This window comes from Rattus norvegicus, chromosome X, assembly GCF_021556685.1.
Source record: "Rattus norvegicus strain SHRSP/BbbUtx chromosome X, alternate assembly SHRSP_T2T, whole genome shotgun sequence".
In the NCBI taxonomy this organism is placed as follows: Eukaryota; Metazoa; Chordata; class Mammalia; order Rodentia; family Muridae; genus Rattus; species Rattus norvegicus.
In genome coordinates this window covers 29888614-29907811 of record NC_141554.1, presented here as the reverse complement: position 1 = coordinate 29907811, position 19198 = coordinate 29888614, and the positions used below count along the sequence as shown (strand labels likewise).

The window sequence follows — 19198 nt, the reverse complement described above, 5'->3', positions numbered from 1 at the left end:
CTCCCATACCCCCTCTTCCTACCCCTATGAAGATGCTCCCATTCGCACCAACAGGTTTCCACCTCAACATCCTGGCATTCCGTGACAATGGGGAAAAGGAACTTCATGGGACTGAGGGTTATTCCTTCAACCAATGTTTAATTGTTTGTCTCTTATTCTGTTTTAGTCAGATGCTGTGTGGGTATTCTCAGAGGACACTTACACTATGCTTCTTTCTGAATGATAACAAAGTATCATTAATAGGGTCAGGGACTGGTGGTTGCCATGGGATGTGTTTCAATTTGTGCCAGTTATTAGTTGGACATTGCCTGAGCCCCAGCTCAATCTTTGCACATGAATTTCTTATAGACAGTATACAGTTTGGGTGAAAGTTTTGTGGTTGGGTTGGTGAACTTATCCCTCCAATGAGGGAATTGCATGCCTAGAGGAGGTGACCATTTCAGGTTTCATATCTACACTGCTAAGTGTCTCAGCTTAATTCAATACCATTGACACCTGGGAGCCTTCCTCACTTCAGGTCTATGGTAGTTTCTTAAGATGCTCCCCATCCCCTTCATTTGCCAATTTCAATTAATTCTCCTGGATCTCTGAGCCCCTCTCCTGTCTCTCCTCACACTTGATACTGAAATTACCCTATTCCCTTCCACATCCAATTTACCACTCAGTTCCCTCTCTGCATCTAACTCCTATGATTATTCAAGTACCACTTCTAAGTTAGATTCAAGAATCCATACTTGGGCCTTTCTTCTTGTGTACTCTTTTTTTGGAAATAGAGTGTAGTATGGGTATATTTTATGTTAAGCTACTATCCATTTGCAAGTGAGTACACAGAATACATGTCCTCTAGGGTCTAGTTTAAAACAGCATATTTTGTGTTAGTGGGTTTGGTCAGTAGGTAATTATGTTTGTCATCTGAACAATGTGAGTTTAAATGCAATGAATCAAATGCTAAAAGAGTCAGAGCAAATTTGAAAAACAGCCCTCTGAGATTCAAACCTCTTGTTCTACTGAAGCATACTGGAAGTACCTAGTCATATGTAATATTCACAAATTGGGAGACAGGAGATTCACATTGACTAGTTTAAAGAATAGACTTCATGTTCCATGAAAACTGTACACACTGTCCAAAGAGCCAACACTATGAACTTTCCCTATGCCTTCCTCATCTGAGAAAACCTAAGGGTATCTTCAATGGATATGGTTACCTTTCTTTGTTTACGTGTCAGCTTCCTTATGGAATGATTTTACTTGGTAGTAGTTTTTGTTTTCTTCAGTAACATACATTCAACCAGTACATTTTCCTGGTACTGCAGGATGGAAAAATCTGAACACAAGTTCATGCCCTCCAGAGGGCAGAATATAAAAACGTTTATAGAAAAGAATGCATTTTACCAGTAAAGGAATATGGAAATATTAAACACAAACCCAGAGAATGAACTTAGTGGTTTATTTAGAACAAATTGGTGAGTACATGACCTTTGTGTATGAATAGGAATTATTTTCTAGGAGCCTTCTGAGTAATGTTGCAAATGCAGAAGCCCTCACTTCAATCCTCTAGAAGGGGTATTTTGGAAGCACACATGGACTCTGCAGTTTCAAATAGCTTATGTCATTAAAAACATGATCACACCAATGAGTGACATGTTTGCTATCAGGAACTCTGCTGGGAAAATTGTTAAGTATTTGCTTCTCAATGCATCTTTCTTTAACAGGAAAATCAGGTGGGGAGTCAGGAGTTGTTTTGCCATAAAGATCTACCATATAGTTTCAATTCAAACCAACAAGTATGAAGAGGCTGTTAATACCAAAAACTAAGGTAGAGATCATTTATCAATGTATCTGCATCTCTGCTAATAGGATTTTCATGCAACTGATCCCAATGGCTGTTGTATTGAAAAACAGAATCACAGTCTTCATCACTGAAGGACACTGTTTCATAACTCACCTATGATTTCTTGATTCTAGTCTTCCCTGCTCAGTTCCCATATAGATCCGGAAGCTTCAAGGGGAAAGATTGATGAAGGCATCCCATTTAGAGTTAAATACATTGATTTATCTCACATTCAGCACATTTTCCAATTGTGTAACTCTGTGTTAATTACAATCTATTGCAGGAGTATGCTTCCATAATGTGTGTAGAGTGAGGGATTAATCCATGTGTATAGCGATATTTCTTTTGGAGTCAGTCATTTTGTTTCAATGTTCTTTTAGCAGATTATTAGTCAGTGGTTTTCCATGACCAATGTAATCTCAGGGTCTTTGAAAATTCAGCAATTTCTTTCTTTTTATTAATCATTTTATTTGTTTACACTTCAAATGATACCCCCCTTCCCAGTTACCCTCCATAAACCCTCTAATTCTATCTTCTTCTTCACCTTCCCCTTTTCCTCTATGAGGATGCTACTCCACCCACTCACCCATTCCCTTCTCAGTGCTCTGCTATAGCATCCCCCTATGATGGAATATAAAGCATCCACAGAACAAAGAGCCTCCCATTTCATTGATTAAAGATAAGAGCATCCTCTACTACATATGTATCTGGATATATATCAGATATCCTTAGATGACTAAGGCAGATTTGTAAAGCACAACATTAAATCAAGTGTTATGTCACAGGTTCAGATGTTTAGACCTTTTGAAAGTCACTGAAGGAAGCATGAAAATATCTATCTGCCATGGCCCTGAACAGAACAGCTACGGTGGTATGAAGAAGGTTGTCAAAAGGAGGCTTGTAAACTTGAAATCTAGGTAACCAGGGGTTGGCAGTATTAGGCAGGGTGTCATTCTTGGAGTAGGTATGGACTTCTTGGAATAAGTATATCATTTTCAGGTCGACAGTGATGTCTCACATGATCTAGCTTTGCCTATTGTGACTCATAATCTTCTGCTTCTACCTGAGGATCAAGACTAAAATTCTCACATACTTCTCAAGCATCATGGCTGCCCAAATAGCATCTCCTTTCTTACCCTGAGGAAATAGACTAAATGACTTAACTGAATACCAGCCTCAATTAAAGGTTTTTTAATGTATTGCAAACACTGTTGGAATAAGCATCACCTATTACATAAATTTGCAGATTTTCCACTATTAATTTCAAGCATTAATATTCATAAGTAGAGCAAAATTGTTATTCAGAACATCTTTCAGAGAATAGTCCTTTCATTGTCATGTATTTCCAGTGCTCTTTTTCTGTTACACATGGTCTGCTAAACACTAGAGCATAGATAAACTTCATAAATACAACTATTTGACAAAAGAGACAAGGTATAAGAGCTTAGTGCTGTGACCCATTTTTCCCCACATTCCCTTTGGACCTGCTTGAATTTATACTTATTCATGTCACCCTCAGATTTACCAATATGAAGGTGTGCCTCAACAAGCTGAGCCATCTCCACAGCATCTTGTCAGCTTTTGTGTTTGAAATAATCATTATAAGCAGTTTATGATGGGGCATGTAGGAATGTGAAAGCTATGTTCTACAGGTTGTGACCATTGGGCTATGGGAAGCTAATTATCTTCATGAGTTTAACCTCCCAGTGAACTCAACTAAGACACTGGTGTACACCCCTATTGATTTAACTTTGATCCTTTCTCGTGAATTTCAGTATGCATGGAGACTAATAGTATATGTCATTGTGATGAAGGTTTTTCTTTGTAAAACGTGATGTGGTTAAGGCTCTTTAGCAGCTCTAGAATTGCTGACAGCATTTGGCTTTTCCAATTGTCTCTCCCCTGCTAAAGCATTAAATTACATTCCTAAAGAAAATTCCCAAAGTCTAGTCTCTTGTGTGCACAATGGTTCACTCCTTAGACTGGCTACCAAGGTGAAAGATTAAAAATATGTAAGTCCCATGTGTGCCTTTATGTGTAATTGCAGCATTCTTGGTATTTTATCATGCACACATTAAAATGCTTTCTGTGCCTCCAGAGATAGGCACTGTTTGGAGATGGCACAGTTGAGTTCGACTCGGAACTCATCAGGAAAGTCTTAGTATTTTCAGGGACATAGATATGTCTGAGAGTGTAGAGATGATTCTAGCACATAGGACTTAGAGCACTCCCTATTCTAACCAGTACTAGGGCTACAAAAAACAGCTAGAAGCTGACAAGTTGTGTAAGCAGGTTTTGATTTGTAACAAAGTCATGAAAATTATTTCAGTAGCTTAGTGACTAGAGGTAAGGCTTGAAGTGTGGTTATGAAACTCTAGAGGGATATTATAGGGAAATAAGTAGGTAAAGTCTGAATATCATCTGGCATCTCATGGTGGAGGGAGGTGAGTTCAGCAACTGCTTCACTGAGATAGGTCTGAAAGGATGGGGAACGTTCTCCCACAATTCCTGGAAGCTGAAAGGGCAAATGTTACAAGAATGGTGTGCATTCACATGTGCATGTGGGAATAGAGACATGGCACAGGCAACCTATATTCAGTCAGTATGGAACAGAAAACACAAGGATGGATACTCTACACATGTGTTAGATAGTGGTCAATGACAGCAGTGGTAAAGTTTCTCTGGACTTCACCAGGTAAAACTGTTGTAGGTCTTGGTCATCTGAAGCTGGACATTGGAGCACCTGAAACCTGGCATGAGGGTGGAAAATGGGTAGCCAGGTCTTCTGATCCTTCAAGATGCTATGCAACCTGTGAATCCAGATTAAGAGTGTAAGCAGTTGAGATGGTGACAATGTGCTTGTTTCTGAGTGACCCGACTTCAGAAAGCAATGTAGGAGATATATAAGCTGAGTTAGGACTGGTAGTCTGTGGTACCAAAGCTCCAGGAAACTGCTTCTAAGAAAAGCGAATCTTTCATTAGAACACCAAGTTCAAAGCCTAGACTTCACAAATGATACATGGGTGCTGTTTTTTGCATATCTACCAGAGAAAAAATTTTACCTGTGCTACAGGACAGGATCTAGGCATGGGGTGAGCAAATGTGTATGGTAGTTAAGAATCTGAGGAGCTGAGCAGGAAAATGACAAGTCTTACAAGGTATTGGCTTGAATATTAGCCCTGACATGTGGTTTTCTTACTTGCAGAACCTGCTATGAGAAGTTGGATTAAGAACTCTTTGACAATAGACAATTATGCAATAATGGTCCTGAATAAGGACAGCTCAACAGGTAAGGCCAGTATACTTGACCTGCAAACACAGAGCTAAACTTTATATTATAACATTGTCATAGTCAGGCTTGGTCATGTGGAAAATCCCCAAGGAAATCCACTGTAGCACATTTGTGACAAGAATAAAAGACTGAACACAAAGGGACTACAATTTGAACAAAGATTAGAGTAATGAAAGGAGAAAGCACACATATGATCAGGAAAAATGCACAGAGCAGAATTTGGCTATTATTAGTCAATAATAAATAGAGAAATACAGAGTAGGTACTCTAGAATCTGAGGGAGGGCTAGCTATAGGAGATGGCACTGGAGGATCAGTTTCAGAACTGCCCAAATGTACACTTGTGTGTAATCTGCACATAATTAACTAGAGCTTCTTGCATTAAGACTATGTTTGAAGACATACTACTGAGGGAACTCACCAGTAAATTGGGTACAAAGCTAGATGCCTGTAGCCATGTACAAAGGGATTGAAGGCTCTTAAATTCAAAGGCCTGTAGGTCTCATCATGCCAACCTAGTAATTGTATTTTCCATCAAATAGGATTTAAGAGTGTTGAGATGGAACAGAAAGTGGGAGCTAGAGAAGCAAATGAAGAACTTAGATGCAAAATCTGCATGGTAAGATGTAGGCCTAAGATTGTGGGAAGCTATTCAGGCAGATATGTTGAGAGAAATGCATTCACAATTAGGCCTTAATATGTTGGAGTAAAAAGGATATATTGGTTCTCCAGGAATTCAAGAGGCAGTAAAAAATGTGACCAGAACTAACCTGGTCAGTGACGATAACACTGGAAATGGAGATTCACAAGAGATTAGTAACAAAAGAAAATAATTGAGTTGAATATATCTATATATTGGGAATACAGTAGGGTTTAATTTGGAAAACTTACCATATTTTTTTTATTTTTTTTATTAACTTGAGTATTTCTTATATACATTTCAAGTGTTATTCCCTTTCCCGGGTTCCGGGCAAACATCCCCCTCCCCCCTCCCCTTCCTTATGGGTGTCCCCCTCCCAACCCTCCCCCCATTGCCGCCCTCCCCCCATAGTCTAGTTCACTGGGGGTTCAGTCTTAGCAGGACCCAGGGCTTCCCCTTCCACTGGTGCTCTTACTAGGATATTCATTGCTACCTATGGGGTCAGAGTCCAGGGTCAGTCCATGTATAGTATTTAGGTAGTGGCTTAGTCCCTAGAAGCTCTGGTTGCTTGACATTGTTGTACTTTTGGGGTCTCGAGCCCCTTCAAGCTCTTCCAGTTCTTTCTCTGATTCCTTCAACGGGGGACCTATTCTCAGTTCAGTGGTTTGCTGCTGGCATTCGCCTCTGTATTTGCTGTATTCTGGCTGTGTCTCTCAGGAGCGATCTACATCCGGCTCCTGTCAGTCTGCACTTCTTTGCTTCATCCATCTTGTCCAATTGGGTGGCTGTATATGTATGGGCCACCTGAAAACTTACCATATTAAGCATGGCAGGAACTTCACACTCCATCATTGACAGAGCAAATTTCATAAGCCAAGGAAGAAATCTACAGTCAAGAATAAAAACAGATAACACTAAAGAATATTGTACAATGCTTTTCACTAAATTATTATATCAGTTTTCCCTCAGGTACAACCCAGAACCACTTCCCAAAGGAAGCAATGCTCAAAGAAGGCTCCAAACTACATTAAGAATCCTTACTCAGGGGAGCTCTTAATGGAATTGTCTTCAAATCATTTAATGGAGGAAGGGTTCAAATTGAGATCCTTCTTCACGAATGATTCTACATTGTGTTGAGTTACCACAACACAGGCCATCATTGTGAGACTCTATCATACCTGGAAGAAGAATGTGGCAACATGGACCACATGGTACTTAATTGATGGAAAAAGACTGATGCAAGATTCTGGGGTCAATAGAATCCAGACAAACATTCTGACAGTCTCAAATCTAGGCAATGTGTGTCAGTAATGGATATCCAGCAGGTAGGTTTGGAGAAGCACTGTCTGGGAAGGTAGACACAGCATAATTGATGTTTTATTTGGGAATTCTAAACAGGGAATTCCAGGGTAGCTCTTTGATGACCAGGGGGAGGCCTATAAATAGGAGATGGCACTGCAATGCACAGTTCATGGTTGCCAACAAAGGATACCCATGTGTAATCTGTAGATGGTTAAATAAGCCTCCACCAATGGAGACTATAATTGTGAACTCACTACATAGTACACTCACCAGGAATTTGGTTCCAATAATGCATGAGGGAAGCCAAGAATGGAATTGTAAGGAAGGTACTAGAAATCCAAGATCTGTAGATCTCATCACAAATACATAGTAGGCATCTTGTTCATCATAAACAGGACTAGGAATGTAGAGCAATTGCAGCAGTGTCAAGGGAACCAATTAAAGAAGTTAGATGCTAAGGCTATGCAATATAATCAATGCCTGATATTGTGTTCATGCTGTAGAGAGATTCAGTCAAATTACCTGAGCAAAGATGTTTATAGAAGTCTGTATCCAGCATTAGGTCTTACACTGTGAGGATGGAGTGAGTATTTTGATTCTCCTAAAATTCAAAAGAGAAAATGCAGGATCTGTGTGATCATAACTATCCTGATACAACGAATATATCACAGACTGGGGAACTTCTGGAGAGCTCACCAACAATGGACAATGGCTGAGTTCTGTTCGTTAGTCTGGCTAAGGGTTTATCTATCTTGTTGATTTTCTCAAAGAACCAACTTTTGGTTCTGTTGATTCTTTCTATGGTCCTTTTTGTTTCTACTTGGTTGATTTCACCTCTGAGTTTGATTATTTCCTGCCCTCTACTCCTCCTGGGTGTATTTGCTTCTTTTTGTTCTAGAGCTTTTAGGTGTGCTGTCAAGCTGCTGACATATGCTCTTTCCTGTTTCTTTCTGCAGGCACTCAGCGCTATGAATTTTCCTCTTAGCACAGCTTTCATTGTGTCCCATAAGTTTGGGTATGTTGTACCTTCATTTTCATTAAATTCTAAAAAGTCTTTAATTTCTTTCTTTATTTCTTCCTTGACCAGGTTATCATTGAGTAGAGCATTGTTCAATTTCCACGTATATGTGGGCATTCTTCCCTTATTGTTATTGAAGACCAGTTTTAGGCCGTGGTGGTCCGATAGCACGCATGGGATTATTTCTATCTTTCTGTACCTGTTGAGGCCCGTTTTTTGACCAATTATATGGTCAATTTTGGAGAAAGTACCATGAGGAGCTGAGAAAAAGGTATATACTTTTGCTTTAGGATAGAATGTTCTATAAATATCCGTTAAGTCCATTTGGCTCATGACTTCTCTTAGTCTGTCTACGTCGCTGTTTAATTTCTGTTTCCATGATCTGTCCATTCATGAGGGTGGGGTGTTGAAATCTCCCACTATTATTGTATGAGGTGCAATGTGTGTTTTGAGCTTTATTAAGGTTTCTTTTACGTATGTAGGTGCCCTTGTATTTGGGGCATAGATATTTAGGATTGAGAGTTCATCTTGGTGGATTTTTCCTTTGATGAATATGAAGTGTCCTTCCTTATCTTTTTTGATGACTTTTAGTTGAAAATTGATTTTATCTGATATTAGAATGGCAACTCCAGCTTGCTTCTTCCAACCATTTGCTTGGAAAGTTGTTTTCCAGCCTTTCACTCTGAGGTAGTGTCTGTCTTTGTCTCTGAGGTGTGTTTCCTGTAGGCAGCAGAATGCAGGGTCCTCGTTACGTATCCAGTTTGTTAATCTATGTCTCTTTATTGGGGAGATGAGGCCATTGATGTTGAGAGATATTAAGGAATAGTGATTATTGCTTCCTGTCGTATTCATATTTGGATGTGAGGTTATGTTTGTGTGCTTTTCTTCTCTTTGTTTTGTTGCCAAGACGATTAGTTTCTTGCTTCTTCTAGGGTATAGCTTGCCTCCTTATGTTGGGCTTTACCATTTATTATCCTTTGTAGTGCTGGATTTGTAGAAAGATATTGTGTAAATTTGTTTTTGTCATGGAGTATCTTGGTTTCTCCATCTATGTTAATTGAGAGTTTTGCAGGATACAGTAACCTGGGCTGGCATTTGTGTTCTCTTAGGGTCTGTATGACATCAGTCCAGGATCTTCTGGCCTTCATAGTTTCTGGCGAAAAGTCTGGTGTGATTCTGATAGGTCTGCCTTTATATGTTACTTGACCTTTTTCCCTTACTGCTTTTAATATTCTTTCTTTATTTTGTGCGTTTGGTGTTTTGACTATTATGTGACGGGAGGTGTTTCTTTTCTGGTCCAATCTATTTGGAGTTCTATAGGCTTCTTGTATGCCTATGGGTATCTCTTTTTTTAGGTTAGGGAAGTTTTCTTCTATGATTTTGTTGAAGATATTTACTGGTCCTTTGAGCTGGGAGTCTTCACTCTCTTCTATACCTATTATCCTTAGGTTTGATCTTCTCATTGAGTCCTGGATTTCCTGTATGTTTTGGACCAGTAGCTTTTTCCGCTTTACATTATCTTTGACAGTTGAGTCAATGATTTCTATGGAATCTTCTGCTCCTGAGATTCTCTCTTCCATCTCCTGTATTCTGTTGGTGAAACTTGTATCTACAGCTCCTTGTCTCTTCTTTTGGTTTTCTATATCCAGGTTTGTTTCCATGTGTTCTTTCTTGATTGCTTCTATTTCCATTTTTAATTCCTTCAACTGTTTGATTGTGTTTTCCTGGAATTCTTTCAGGGATTTTTGTGACTCTTCTCTATGGGCTTCTACTTGTTTATTTATGATTTCCTGGAATTCTTTCAGGGATTTTTGTGACTCCTCTCTAAGGGCTTCTACTTGTTTAATTATGTTTTCCTGGAATTCTTTCAGGCATTTTTGTGATTCCTCTCTGTAGGCTTCTACTTGTTCTCTCAGGGAGTTCTTCAGGTCTTTCTTGAAGTCCTCCAGCATCATGATCAAATATGATTTTGAAACTAGATCTTGCTTTTCTGGTGTGTTTGCATATTCCATGTTTGTTTTGGTGGGAGAATTGGGCTCCGATGGTGCCATGTAGTCTTGGTTTCTGTTGCTTGGGTTCCTGTGCTTGCCTCTCGCCATCAGATTATCTCTAGTGTTACTTAGTTCTGCTATTTCTGACAATGGCTAGACTGCCCTATAAGCCTGTGTGTCAGGAGTGCTGTAGACCTGTTTTCCTGTTTTCTTTCAGCCTGTTATGGTGACAGAGTGTTCTGCTTTCGGGCGTGTAGTTTTCCCTCTCTACAGGTCTTCAGCTGTTCCTGTGGGCCTGTGTCTTGAGTTCACCAGACAGGTCACTTGCAGCAGAAAGTTGGTGTTACCTGTGGTCCCGAGGCTCAAGTTTGCTCGCGGGGTGCTGCCCAAGAGCTCTCCGCAGCAGCAGCAACCAGGAAGATCTGTGCCACCGTTTCTGGGAACTTCAGTGCACCAGGGTTCCAGATGGCGTTTGGTGTTTTCCTCTGGCGTCCGAGATGTCAGAATTTTTTATTTTTATTGATATAAATTTAAAGCAATTGTGTTTGAATTACAGAATATCAATAAAAATTTAGCTTTTTAGTTGTTATTGTATATTGATGGAAATTTAATGTTCACATGGTTGATTTTTTGCATATTGATATAAATTTATGGTGTTTGTTAAATATTGTATATTAATAGAAATTTCAAGTCATTTTTGAAATATTGTATATAATAAATATATACTTTCTATTCAATTATGTGATATTGATAATATTTAAAGTCATTTGAATAAATGCATATTGCTAGAAATTTATGGGTTTTAATTGCTAAATTTAAAGCCTTTTTGAATTATTATATATTAATTGAAATTAAAGTCATATTGTCTGAATTATTGTATATTATTAGAAATTCAAAATTGTTTTTTTTGAAATATTGTCTATTAATTGAAATTTTGCTTTTCTAGTTATGATATATTGATAGCAATTTAAAGTTGTTTTGCTTTAATGCATATTAATAGAAATTTATGTTTTTAATATTATATATTAATAGAAATATAAGTTCATTTTGTTCTATATAGGGTATATTAATAGAAATTTAAAGTCATTTTGTTTCAAATATGCATATTAGTAGAAAGAAAGTCAATTGGTAATTATTGTATATTAATTGAAATTTAATATTTTTATTGGTAATTTTATTTACATTTCAAATGTTATCCCCTTTCTAGATTTCCACTCCATTATCCCCTATACCATAACCCTCCCCCTTCTTCTACGAGGGTTTCCCCTCGCCAACCCACCCGTTCCTGATACCCAGCCCTGACATTTCCCTACACTGGGTACACTTGGCAGAAACAAGGGCTTCTCCTCCCATTGGTGCCCAACAAGGCCATCTACTACTACATATACAGATAGATCCGTGGGTCTATCCATCTGTATGCATTGAGTAGTTGTTTAGTACCTAGGAGCTATATTTGGTTACTACTGTTGTTCTTACTGGATTACAAGCTACTTCAGATCCTTCAATCCTTTCTCTAACTACTACCCCTACAGAGACCCAGTTCTCATGCCATGGTTTGCTGCTAGAATTCCCCTTTGTATTTGACAGACTCTGGATGAGCCTCTCAGTAAACAACTATATTAGGCTCCTGTCAGCAAGCACTTCTTGGCTTCATAAATATTGTCTAAGTTTAGTGGATATATATATCTCCCTGGATGCACAAAGGTGAGGCAGGCTCTGAATTCTGTGTCCACTTCTCCTCCTAAGAATATATTTTTGTTCCCCTTTTAAGAAGGACTGAAGCACCCTGAGATTTCACCTTACACCAGTGAGAATGGCTAATATCAAAAACTCAGGTGACAGCAGATGCTGGCGAGGATGCGGAGAAAGAGGAACACTCCTCCATTGTTGGTGGGATTGCAGACTGGTACAACCATTCTGGAAATCGGTCTGGATGTTCCTCAGAAAATTGGACATTGAACTAACTGAGGATCCAGCTATACCTCTCTTGGGCATATACCCACAAGATGCCCCAAAATATAAAAAAGACACGTGCTCCACTATGTTCACAGGAGCCTTATTAATAATAGCCAGAAGCTGGAAAGAACCCAGATGCCCTACAACAGAGGAATGGATACAGAAAATGTTCTACATCTACACAATGGAATATTATACAGCTATCAAAAACAATGCCTTTATGAAATTCATAGACAAATGGTTGGAACTGGAAAATATCATCCTGAGTGAGGTAAACCAATCACAGAAAAACACACATGGTATGCACTCATTGATAAGTGGATATTAGCCCAAATTCTTGAATTACCCTAGATGCATAGAACACATGAAACTCAAGGCGGATGATCAAAATGTGAATGCTTCACTCCTTCTTTAAAAGGGGGAACAAGAATACCCTTGGCAGGGAATAGAGAGGTAAAGATTAAAACAGAGACAGAAGGAACACCCATTCAGAGCCTGCCCCACATGTGGCCCATACATATACAGCCACCCAATTAGACAAGATGGATGAAGCAAAGAAGTGCAGGCTGACAGGAGACGGATGTAGATCGGTCCTGAGAGACACAGCCAGAATACAGCAAATACAGAGGCGAATGCCAGCAGCAAACCACTAATCTGAGAACAGGACCCCCGTTGAAGGAATCAGAGAAAGAACTGGAAGAGCTTGAAGGGGCTCGAGACCCCTTATGAACAACAATGCCAAGCAACTAGAGCTTCCAGGGACTAAGCCACTACCTAAAGACTATACATGGACTGACCGTAGACCCTGATCTCATAGGTAGCAATGAATATCCTAGTAAGAATGCCAGTGGAAGGGGAAGCCCTTGGTCCTGCTAAGACTGAACCCCCAGTGAACGTGATTGTTGGGGGGAGGACGGCAATGGGGGGAGGGTGGGGAGGGGAACACCCATAAAGAAGGGGAGGGGGAGGGATTAGGGGGATGTTTGCCCGGAAACCGGGAAAGGGAATAACATTCAAAATGTAAATAAGAAATACTCAAGTTAATAAAAAAAATAAAATAAAATAAAAAAAAGAAGGACTGAAGCATCCACACTTTGGTCATCCTTCTTCTTAAGCTTAATGTGGTCTGTGGATTTTTATCTTGGGTAATTAGAGATTTGAGGCTAATATCCTGTTTTCAGTGAGGGCATAATGTGTGTATGTGTCTTCTTGTGATTGGGTTACCTCACTCAGGATGACATTTTCTAGTTCTATCCATTTACCTATGAATTTCATGAAGTCATCATTTTTGATAACCAAGACATTGTGTAGATGTTCCACATTTTCTGTATCCATTCTTCAAGGGCATCTAGGTTCTTTCTCGCTTCTGGCTATTATAAATAAGACTGCTGTGAACAGAATGGAGCATGTGTTCATGTTATATGTTGAAGCATCATATGGGTATGTGCCTGGGAGTGGTATAGCTGGGTCCTCAGGTAGTGCAATGTCCAATTTTCTGAGCAACCTCCTGAATGATTTCCAGAGTGGTTGTACTATGTTACAATCTCACCAAAAATGAAGAATGTTGCTCTTTCTCTACATCCTTGTCAATATCTGTTGCCACATGAGATTTTCATCTTAGCCATTTTGACTTGTGTGAGGTGGAATCTCAGGGTTGTTTTGGTTTGCTTTTCCACGATGACTAAGAATGTTGAATGTTTCTTTAGGTACTTCTCAGTCATTTGATATTCCTCAGCTGAGAATTCTTTGTTTAGCTTTGTATTCCATTTTTAATAGGGTCATTTGACTCTCTGGAGTCTAACTTCTTGAGTTCTTTGTACATATTGGATATTACCCCTCTATTGGATGTAGGATTGGTAAAGATCTTCTCCCAATTAGTGTGTGGTTCAGGCAAATTTCCCCAATGCCCATGTGTTTGAGGCTCTTCCCCACTATTTCTTACGTTAGTTTTTGTGTATCTGGCTTCATGATGTGGTCCTTGATCCCCTTTGACTTGAGCTTTGGACAGCCTGATAAGAAGGGATCAATTTGAATTCTTCTACATGCTGACCTCCAGTTGAACCAGCACCATTTATTGAAAGTGCTATCTTTTTTCCCATGAGATCATTTTAGCTCCTTTGTCAAAGATCAAGTGACCATAGGCGCATGGGTTCTTTTCTGGATCTTCAATTCTACTCCATTGATCAACCTGCCTGTCTCTGCACCAATACCTTACAATTTTAATCACTGTTGCTTTGTGATACTGCTTGAGGACATGGATGGTTATTGCCCCAGAAATTCTTTTATTATTGAGGATAGTTTTCCCAATCCTGGGTATTTTTTATTCCAAATGAATTTGAAAATTGCTCTTTCTTACTCTAAGCGTTGGAATTATGATGGAGATTGCATTGAATCTGTAGACTGCTTCTAGCAAATGGCCATTTTACCCTATCAATCCTGCCAATCCATAAGCATGGGAGGTCTTTTCATCTTCTGAGATCTTCAATTTTTTTTCTTAAGAGACTTCAAGTTCTTGTCATACAGATCTTTCACTTGCTTTGTTACAGTCACACCGAGATATGTTTATGTTATTTTGACTATTGTGAAGGGTATCACTTTCCTAATTTCTTTCTGAGCCTGTATATCCTTTGAGTAGAAGAAGGCTACTGATATTTTTGGAGCTAAATTTATACCCAACCACTTTGCTGACATTGTTTATCAGGCTTGGCACTTCCCCTGTGGAACTTATAGTGTCATGTATGTATATTATTACATCATCTGCAAATAGTGATATTTTGACTTCTGCCTTTTCAGTTTGTATCACTTTGTCCTCCTTTTGGTTTTTGATTGCTCTGGCTAGAACTTCACGCACTACACTTAATAAGTAGGGAGAGAGTGCGAAGCTTTTTTTAGTCCCTGATATTAGTAGGATTGCTTCAAGTTTCTCTCCATTTAGTTGGTGTTACCTACTGTTTTGCTGTATATTGCTTTTATTATGTTTAGGTATGGGCCTTGAATTCCTGGACTTTCCATGTCTTTTCACATGAAGAGGGGTTGAACTTTTTCAAATGCTTTCTGACAATCTAATGAAATGATCATGTGGTATTTTTTCTTTGTATTTGCTTACATAGTGGATTACAGTGATGGATTTCTGTATATAGAACCAACCTTACTTCCCTGGGATGAAGCCTATATCATCATGGTCGACGATTGCTTTGAAGAGTTCTTGATTTCCATGTGTGAGAATTTTATTGAGCATTTTGAGTCAATATTCATAAGGGAAATTGGTCTGAATTTCTCTGTCTTTGTTGGGTCTTAGTGTGGGTTAGGTATAAGCATAATTGTGGCTTCATAGAAGAACTTATGCAGTGTTTTTTCAGTTTCTATTTTGTGGAATAGTTTGGACAGTATTGGTTCTAGGTCTTCTATGAAGGTCTGATAGAATTCTGTAATAAACCCACCTGGAACTGGAATGTTTTTGTTTGGGAGACTTTTAATAACTGATTCTATTTCTTTAGGAATTATGAGGCTGTTATGTGCTTTCTCTAAACCTGATTTAACTTTGGTGCAAGGTAGCTGTCTAGAAAATTGTTCATTTCATCCAAATTTTCCAGTTTTGTTGACTATGGGCTTTTGTAGTGGGGTATGATGATTTTCTGAGATTCCTCAGATTCTGATGTGATGTCTCCTTATTTGTTTCTGATTTTGTTAATTTGGATACTCTCTCTGTGCCCTCCAATTTGTCTGGCTAAGGGTTTATCTACCTTGTTGATTTTCTCAAACAATCAGCTCATGGTTTTGTTGATTCTTTGTATAGATCTTTTTGTTTGTACTTGGTTTATTTCATCCCTGAGTTTGATTATTTCTTACCATCTTGGATGTATTGGCTTCTTTTATTCTAGGTATTTCTGGTGTGCTGTGAAACTGTTAGCATATGCTCTCTCCAGAGTCTTTTTGGAGGGACTCTGAGCTATGAGCTTTCCTCTTAGCACTGCTTCCATTGTGGCTCATAATTTTAACTATGCTGTACCCTCTTTTTCATTAAATTCAAAAAAGTCTTAATTTTTTATTGATTTATTCCTTGATATGTTTTAATTGAGAACATTGTTCAACTTCCACGTATACATGGGATTTCTGTTGTTTTTGTTGTTATTGAAGACCAGCATCAGTCTGTGGTGATCTGATAAGATGCATGTGATTATTTTAATCTTCCTGTATCTGTTGAAGCCTTTTTGTGACCAAGTATATGGTCAAATTTGGATAAGGTACCATGAAATGCTGAGAAGAAGATATATTCTTTTGTTTAGGTTGAAATTTTCTATCTATCTTTCTATATATTTATGTATCTATCTATTTACATATATGTATGTATCTATGTGTGTGTGTGTGTGTGTGTGTGTGTGTGTGTGTGTGTGTTAAATGCGTATGGCTTACAACTTCTATTAGTTTCTCTATATCTCTGTTTAATTTCTGTTTTATGATCTACCCATTGATGTGAGTGGGGTGTTGAAATCTCTCACTATTTTTGTGGGAGGTGCAATGTCTATTTTGAACTTTAGCAAGGTTTCTTTTATGAATACAGGTACTGTTGCATTTGGAATATCCAGGATTGAAAGTTCATCTTGACGAATATTTCTCTTAATGAATATGAAGTGTCCTTTTTGATCATTTCTAATAAGTTTTTGTTAATAGTTGATTTTTTTCAATATTATAATGGCTACTCCAGCTTGTTTCTTGGGACCATTTCCTTGGAAAATTGTTTTCCAGCCTTTTACTCTGAGGAAGTGTCTGTCTTTGTCACTGAGTTGTATTTCCTGTATGGTGAAAAATGCTGGGTCCTCTTTATGTATCCATTCATTAGTCTATGTCTTTTTATTGGAGATTTGGGTCCATTGATGTTAAGAGATATTAAGGAATAGTGATCATTTTTCCTGTTATTCCTGTTGTTAGGGGTAGAAATATGTTTGTGTGGCTCTCTTATTTTATGTTCGATGCAAGGAGATTCCTTTCTTGTTTATTCTAGGGTATAATTCCAATCCTTGTGTTGGAGTTTTCTATCTATCATCCATTGTAAGGCATTGTTTGTGGAAAGATATCGTGTAAATTTGGTTTTGTCATGAAATATTTTGGTTTCTGCATGTATGTTAATTGAGGGCTCTGCTGGGTATAATAACCTGGACTGGCATTTTCTTTCTCCTAGAGTCTCTATCACATCTGCCTGGGATCATCTGGCTTTCATATTTTCTGGTGAGAAGTCTGGTGTAATTCTGATATGTCAGCTATTTTAAGTTACTTGACCTTTTTCCCTGCCTGCTTTACATATTCTTTCTTTTGTTTGTGCGTTTGGTGTTTTGACTATTATGTGACAAGAGGAATTACTTTTCTTGTCCCATCTATTTTGGGTTCTATATCCTTCCTGTATGTCTATGTGCATCTCTTTCTTTAGGTTAGGCAAGTTTTTTTTTTCTTTAATTTTGTTGAAGGTATTTACTGGTTCTTTAATTTGTGAATCTGTCTCTTTTCTACACTTATTATCTTTAGGGTTGAATTTCACATTTTGTCCTGGATTTCCTGGATGTTTTGGGTTAGGATCTTTTTGCATTTTACATTTTTTGATAGTTGTGTCAATATTTTCTAAGGTAGCTTCTGCCCCTGAGATTCTCTCTTCTATCACTTGTATTCTGTTGGTGATGCTTGTGTCTATGTTTCCTGATCCCTTTCCTAGGATTTCTATTTCTGGGGTTGTCTCTCTTTGTGATTTCTTTATTCTTTCTATTTCCATTTTTACATACTCCAAGGTTTTGTTCAGTTCCTTCACCCGTTGTGTTTTTGTGTAATTCTTTAAGGGATTTTTTTGAATTATCTTTAAGGACTTCTACTTGTTTACTTGTGTTGTCCTGTGTTTCGTTAAAAGAGTTATTTATGCCCTTTTAACATCCTCTATCATCATCTCGAGATGTGAATTTAAATCCAAATCTTGCTTTTCTGGTCTGCTTGGATATTCAATGTTTGCTTTGGTTGGAGAACTGGGCTCTGATGATGCCAGGTGATCTTGGTTTCTGTTGCTTAGTTTCCTGTGCTTACCTCTTGCCATCACCTTTTCTCTATTGGTAGCTTGTCTTGCTAACTCTGACAGTGGCTTGACCCTCCTGTAAGCATGTATGTCAGCATATTTGTAGACTTGTTTTCTTTCAGCCGGAACCAGGAACAGAGAGCTGTGGGACTGGGTCAGTTCCTGGTGAAGTTAGAAACCATAAGAGTCCTTTCCCAGACTTCTGGGTTTGTATGCCCTGACGCCTCCAGGTGTGTTGCTCATAGCAGAAGGGTTGGTCTTAACCTCTGCTCTCAGGTGTGTCAGTGCTCCTGGAGACTATCTTTCAGCTATGGGCACAGACAGAGAGTGGAAGTGTCCAGCTCCTTACTGCTCCTAGGTTCCTGTGCTCAGAGGCCATGGAGGCCACAGAAGGCATTAGGCAGTTTCCTCTTAGTCCAAGAATTTGAGAAGAACTAGTTGTCTCCTCTGAGATCTCAAGATTGTCTTCAATTCTCAGAGTCCATCCTTCTTCCCCAGAGGACTTGAGTAGAGTGAGTTGAGGGACCAGTAAAGCTCTGGGCACAGGCAGAAACTGGAAACATCCTGTTCCTGATAACTCTATACAGAGGGCACTAGGCAGGTTCTTCCTGGGCCAGGAATGTGGTCAGAAGTGGTTGTCTGCCCTCTGCTCTCAGGATTGTCTGCATTTCTGAAGGTACAGCTCTCTCCCGCACAGTGGCACAGTGGTCTGTCAGGCAGTTTCAGCTTTGGGCACAGGCAGAAACCCATCCACTAACTTTCTGATGACACTAGGTGACAAGTTCTGACAAGTCTCACACAGGTTTATTAAAAGGGAGGGATGAGGCACATGCAGAGACTGCCTGGGGGAGTAGGAAAGAAGTGGTGGGGAGAAAACACTTGGCTCTTTATAGGAACTGTGGCACATGTGCATGGGGGACATTTGCTAGAGGTGACTGTGGGAAATTTTCACCTATGTGAAGCTAATAATGATATCTCTTATTGGTTTTGTGTTGTCTTATGGTCCCATCATTGCTAGGCAGGACTGTCAGTGGAGCTTGCCTAATTGTCAACACTTTTCATGTAAGTAAGTCTTTCAGACTCAAAGCCCAATGTGTGAAGGCTGTAGAGAGTACAC

The 19198-nt window shown here is 38.9% G+C and overlaps 1 pseudogene; it reads left to right on the top strand.

The window, feature by feature from the left end:
* The first annotated feature begins 2675 nt into the window (after positions 1 to 2675).
* LOC100362249 (hypothetical) overlaps positions 2676 to 19198 on the top strand; it is a 109146-nt pseudogene continuing 92623 nt past the window's right edge.